A 6,000-nucleotide genomic window follows, 5' to 3' on the forward strand; every position below is an offset into this window, starting at 1 on the left:
GTGTTGGTTTATCCCAGAAAAGCCAGATTCCTTCCCTGAACATTGTGCTGCAGCAGCAGGAAGCAGGACTGAGGGAGTCGTGATGCTCTCAGGGGCTTCAGGTCCTCCTGGTTATTGTCCAACAGCAGGAGCTGTCCTCCTGACAGCCTCACTAATCGCTCCTGTCATTTTTAATCTCCCTCCTCCACCGTCAGTGTATTTAAGGCAGGGACCTCCATGTGACCAGCCTGGATTAGACGGGTGAGCAGGAAACGAGGAGGGGCCGGTGGGAGGCGGCGGCGGCTTCATGCACATTGGGCCCCATGTGACCAATGCTAACGCTAAAACGGTGTTTTTCATAGAAAACAGATTCATGTGAAACGCAGTGAGGCAGAAAATTTTGAGAGATTATGTTCATGAACTGGTTAATTTGATGAGCTCAGTGGGTCGACGTCTTTCCTAAGTGGTCGTTTCACTGCTGATGTGAGCGAGGCGTTGGAATGAGAGGGTGAACGTAGGTCAACGTAAAAACCATTGAGGTGTAATTAGAAAAGCATCTTATACATTCTGTTCATTTCACATTTGACCACAGCTGATATTCATGGAGCTATTTATAAAGCTACACCAATAATTTGTGTTATTTAATCTGTCAGTGGAGAAAAAAAGTTATGGATCATTTTTCAAAATCATGTTTCATCATCATATCCATTCAATTAGAAATGTCATTATTTCAAACTAAATATTCAATAAGCAAGCAAAATATTTAGTTCCAAATATTGAGATGTAATTAAAATATTTTGCCTGTGACAAAATATTTAGATCCAATCAAAATATGTTGCTTTACCTAAATATTTAGCTTGCTAACTGAATATCTAGCTTAAAGCTTAATATTTAACTTGCTAAAAAATATTTAGCGCCAAACTAAATATTTATTTCTAAGATATCTAAATGTATATCTAGCTCAGAGATAAATATTTAGCTAATATGCAAATTCACTTGCCAATAAGATGAAGAGCACTTTCAAAATAAAAGCTGGTTCTGTGAAACTTTATATAAGCTTGTGGTGAGACTGAATAGCTTCAGTGCTGCTTGTTTTTGCTGTAGATCCATTTGTAAATGTCTATATTGCTTTTAAAATGGCTCATCCTTTGTTTTTAGCTGAAATGTTCTAAAAGAGGAAAACAAACAGTGAGACATGAAGCGATTCAGTCTCTACACTGATATGAAGAGTTTTATTCTGCCATATGTTCTTCATCTTTTAAGGTTCTGCAGGCTGAATGTCTTTAAAAGGTTTTTTTCTCTGTTCAGTCTTTAAAGTGACGATAGCAGCACGTTTGCTCAAACTACGGAAGCAGATAAGAGGAAAACTGCAGATGGAGCGATAACAGAAGTCCAGCCAAGAGGCGACACAGAACCAGAGGGATCAAATCAAATTCTCAGGATTTTTACCTGAAAATGATGAAAAACTGAAAACAGCCCTGCAGCATGTAGTTGATAAGATTCAGAGGTAAAATTCTGCTGAGTCAGAACCACAATCAGCTTTAATCGCCAGGAAATTTGAATTTGGTTCCACTTGGTTCTCAATTAAGACATTTAATTATGAATTGTATAAAAATAATTGTTGGAAATGAAACTTTTTTATGTAAATATGTGTATATACACAGTGTTTTTACAAAAGAGGAAGAAGAGGTTGTCATCAGAGAGACGCTGTGGAGGAAGAAACTGTCTACTGCGCCGACTTGATGGTCTAAACAGTTTGTGTCCAGGATGTGTGTGGTCTGCAGAGATGTTAGCTTCCCCTTTTCTGACTACTGACTAGTAAAAGGCCGGGCAGACTGAATAATGGACGTGGGTAGGCCTGTCATGATGACCATAATTTGTTCAGAAGTTATTGCGGTAAACAATAACATTGTTGTTGACAATAGCATAATAATCCTCGACACATTCTCAAAGATCAATAAACTTTAAATTTTGATGATCATTTAATACTGAAAGTGGAAGATGTTTCAAATATGCAAAATAAATAAAACAACAAATAAAATAAATGATGATGTCTCTGTAAGCTAAATTGTCCCTCAGAAAAAAAGGGGATGGTTCAGACTAAAACATCAGGCTGAAGATTTTATCATCCAGTTTCTTATAGAGTTTGTTTCAACATATCATGCTCTTAATTGATTAATTGATTAATTGCTGATTGCGACAGACCTGATCATGTAGAAGATGACAGGGTGGCGCTTCATGGTAAAAAGTCATTTGTAGCATTTTGGTCTGACAATCTTTAAAAGGCATTTAGAGGAGGATTACTTTCTTTTTTTTTGGATAATTATAGAAATCCTATGAATGTTTAAACTGGTGTGAAGGCAACAACTCTGATCTTCAATATTTGCTGCTTTTGAATCATCCAAGATCAAATTAAGAGAATAAAACCAAAGAGGGAAGGAAAAAAAATCAACAAAGCTGAAAGTATTAAGCTGCACGCAGTTTCACTTTATTCAAGCAATTTAGAGAAATGCCAAAGCAGATGCAGGAAGAGATCACACCAGGCCCTGGGCTCATGCACTGCAGATATTATATTGTTGCTTCATGTTCTGTGAACTGCATAATCTATTCCGGAAGTTGAGCTAAAGCTGCAGATGCTGTGTGTCACACTGTGCCTCAGCCTTTTAATAGCATTATGAGAGCGTGTCTCACACAGGTGTGAAGGAGTCGCAGTTTAAACTCTTCTGCTGCGTGTGCCAGGAGTGTTTCCATTAAGCTGTGTGGGCAGATCTCCGTTCCTGCAGAGAAAATACCTGAAGGCGGCCTGCAGGTGAACCGGCGCTGCTGAATAAATACCACAGACCTGCACACAAATACCAGCCAAACGGCGATTTACTGAGGGATTCAGGGCAGGAGAGATCCGTTTATACGTGAGAAAATTAAATGTTGTAGAAAAAAACACTAAAAAAAAAAACGACACTACAATAAATAAGTGAATTAAATACAAACAGAACTAGCTGGTCAGTTGACAATTTGTGTGAAAAATAAGCAAAACACTCATGTTTTTGTTCAAATTTGTTGACCATTTTTGTCTCTTTCAATCAAAGAGCTGATATTTACAATAGAATATACTTTAATATGGATTCATACAGTGAGATTATAGATTACAGTCCACAGAAATCTTTAGATGTGACAATTAGGACTGGATTAATTGGATTAATGGTGATTATTGAAATAATCAATTAATTATTGATGGGAGTATACAGACTCTAAAAAATGCCTTTTGCTGAAAGAACAGGACAATTAGAGAAATAATTAGGCCAAAACTGTACAAAAATGCATTTTGGATTTAAGATAATAATAAAAAACTTTTGATATTAGAAGTATTTTGTAGCTGCAGATTCATCTGTTGCTACAAATGATCAGGAATTCACCTCAGAAATGCTGCATCATTGCATTTTAGGTAGTAAAATGTTTAATTTCTCTTTCAAAAGTAACTTTTTATTGTTGTTTATGATATAAAAGGCACAAAAAATCAGCAGAATGTGCCAATTTTTAAAAATCCAAATAGTCAATTAATTATCAGAATAATCAATAACTAAAATAATCGTTAGTTGCAACCCTAGAAAGGATTGCTAAACATATTTTGAATTAGAGTGACAGAAAATGTCATGAATATCAAAAATATTTTGTGGAAAATTGCATTTTTTCCTGCCTTTATAGTCCAACAGCAGAATTAGCACCAACACTCGTTTTCTATTCATTGCTGGACAAATGTGACGCAGAGTGGAGCTAATTTTCTCATTTTTGACTTGAGTTTTGTACATTATGACATTTTGAAGCCCTTTGTGATTTTTAAAATTGCTCATTGTGCGTCAGACTGAAGATATCGCTTTTAAACAGACAAAAGTTTCTGAAGTTTCTGCAGCAGTGACTCATATCCCGTCAGTGAGAATCAAACAGGGGAGTGTGAGAGCCGTGTGTGTGTGTGTGTGTGTGTGTGCGCGCACGTTGACTACAGCCTGCCTGGAGAAGACACTTCTTTTTCTGTACTTTAGTTACAACCATTTAAGATAATAATTTTGATTGACTGATCGATTTTATCTGGTATATTTACAACAAATTATATTTGTTGTCAGAACAGAAATCCTGCCATGTCTTCAAGGTTACTTTTGATGTGCTGCTCTGCAGAATAGTTCATCTATACTGACAACAACGGTGTGTAATTCACAGTGTCCTGCTGCATCATTACCGGGTGTGTTACTTATCTGGAGCGCCACCATCCTGTTTGCTTTTAAATCGTATTAATGGATCAATGGATTAATGGATCAAACGGCAATCTGGGAAGAAAATTTCAATCCTCTGTTAATGGTCAAAAGAGCTCAGATAATTATTAGCTGGTTTTATGAGAAAGTAGTTAATGGTTCAAGCATTCAGCATGCTGAGTGAGGTGAAGCATTTCCATAGTGTTGCATTAGATTAGATAATATTATTCCTGAGTCGCTGCTGCAACCAGCATCAGATTTGTGTTGCAGTGGAGAACATGTTCAGTTTCATCACGTGTTTAAACCACTCAGTGTCTTGTTATTTTGAGAATTTGTTGAAGAACTTTGTTCAAATCCTGCATGTGCAGTAGAAGAAGAACATGCAAACTCAACTTAGCAACATATGATTACAGCCCACATTCCCCAAATATGTAATTGTGTCCTTTAGCAATGACACTTGGTCTTCAAGCAGATGTTTTTGTTTTCATAGTTTGTTTCTTTTGGTGGATTTGTTGTTTTTGCATTTCTGTTACTCTCTGATTATTGAGCTCAACTCATAATGTTTTAAAGGTTTCAATTCAACAGTAGCTTGACAGGAAGAAGGACAGAGAGCGTAGATGAGGTTCAGTGATCGAACTGTGTTGAGGTCTGTAGTCTCTGCATACAGCGCGGCTGTTTTACCACCGAGCCATGTGGCGCCCGCTCCCCATCATTTTTGTTCAAACGAGCTAATTATGAGTCTATCTCCGTCATGCAGGGAGCTGTGACGTCTCTTTTGCAAAACTGCTGTTATTTCCCTGCAGCCAGCTGATCTGCTTCAGGTTCACTTCACTCTGCCATCTCTGCTGCTCGCTTCACCTTGTGGTGTCCTTCCCTGGAAAGCAGATTCAGCCAGAGGAACGTGGACGCCGCGCCGTTAGCATCATGGCTGCGCAGCAGCAGATCTGCTACTGAGTGAGACGCTTTAACCGAGTCCCCTGTGCCTTTAAGGGACTGAATATTATAGGTCACAGTGAAAAATAGACATCACTGTTTTGGGTTTTGTAAGCCTGTCATAGAGAATAAAACTGGGTGTTCATTTTTCATATTTTCACCATATAATTCATACATTTCTAAATGTCCTATAGTTGCAAACAAATTATTTAATTTGCAAGTTAAATGTTTAGTTTCAGAACTAAATATTTAACTTGTAAATGAAATATTTAGCTCCACAATAAATATATAACTTACAAACTAAATATTTAGCTTACAAACAACAGATTTAGCTGTCAGATCATTTACTTAGGAAGCTAAATATTTAGTTAGCAAACTTAATATTTACCTACATATATTTAGTTTGACTACATGTTAGTTACAAAATAAGTATTTATTTCTAAAATAAACATTTAATTGTATATAATTAATTTAGATCAAAACTAAATTAATTAATTAATTTAGCTTGAACATTAAATGTATAGTTAGGAAGTTAAATATTTAGTTAGTAATTAAATCATTATTTAAGAAACAAAATATTTAGAGCCAAGCTAAACATTTAGTTTACAAACTAAATAAGCTAAATATTTAGTTTGCAATTTTTTTTAGCTTGCCGCTTATTGGCAAACTAATTTGCACATTAGCTAATAAGCTAACAATTAGCTTGGACATAAACATTTAGTTTACAAACTAAATAAGCTAAATATTTAGTTTGCAATTTTTTTTAGCTTGCCGCTTATTGGCAAACTAATTTGCACATTAGCTAATAAGCTAACAATTAGCTTGGACATAAACATTTAGTTTA

The 6,000-nt window shown here is 36.0% G+C and overlaps 1 protein-coding gene and 1 long non-coding RNA gene across 7 annotated transcripts in view; one reads left to right on the top strand and one right to left on the bottom strand.

The window, feature by feature from the left end:
- The window catches only part of LOC103130753 (endophilin-A1-like), a 41,343-nt gene that overhangs the window by 21,714 nt on the left and 13,629 nt on the right, over window positions 1-6,000 (top strand). The gene's annotated exons all lie outside the window — the stretch shown is intronic.
- The window catches only part of LOC107834572 (uncharacterized), a 68,723-nt gene that overhangs the window by 12,495 nt on the left and 50,228 nt on the right, over window positions 1-6,000 (bottom strand). Inside the window, exon 4 of the long non-coding RNA XR_001660368.1 lies at window positions 2,185-2,255. This is a non-coding gene — a long non-coding RNA (uncharacterized LOC107834572). The remainder of the gene's footprint in view (window positions 1-2,184; window positions 2,256-6,000) is intronic.

This window comes from Poecilia formosa, unplaced genomic scaffold (genome assembly GCF_000485575.1).
Source record: "Poecilia formosa unplaced genomic scaffold, Poecilia_formosa-5.1.2 Scaffold668, whole genome shotgun sequence".
In the NCBI taxonomy this organism is placed as follows: Eukaryota; Metazoa; Chordata; class Actinopteri; order Cyprinodontiformes; family Poeciliidae; genus Poecilia; species Poecilia formosa.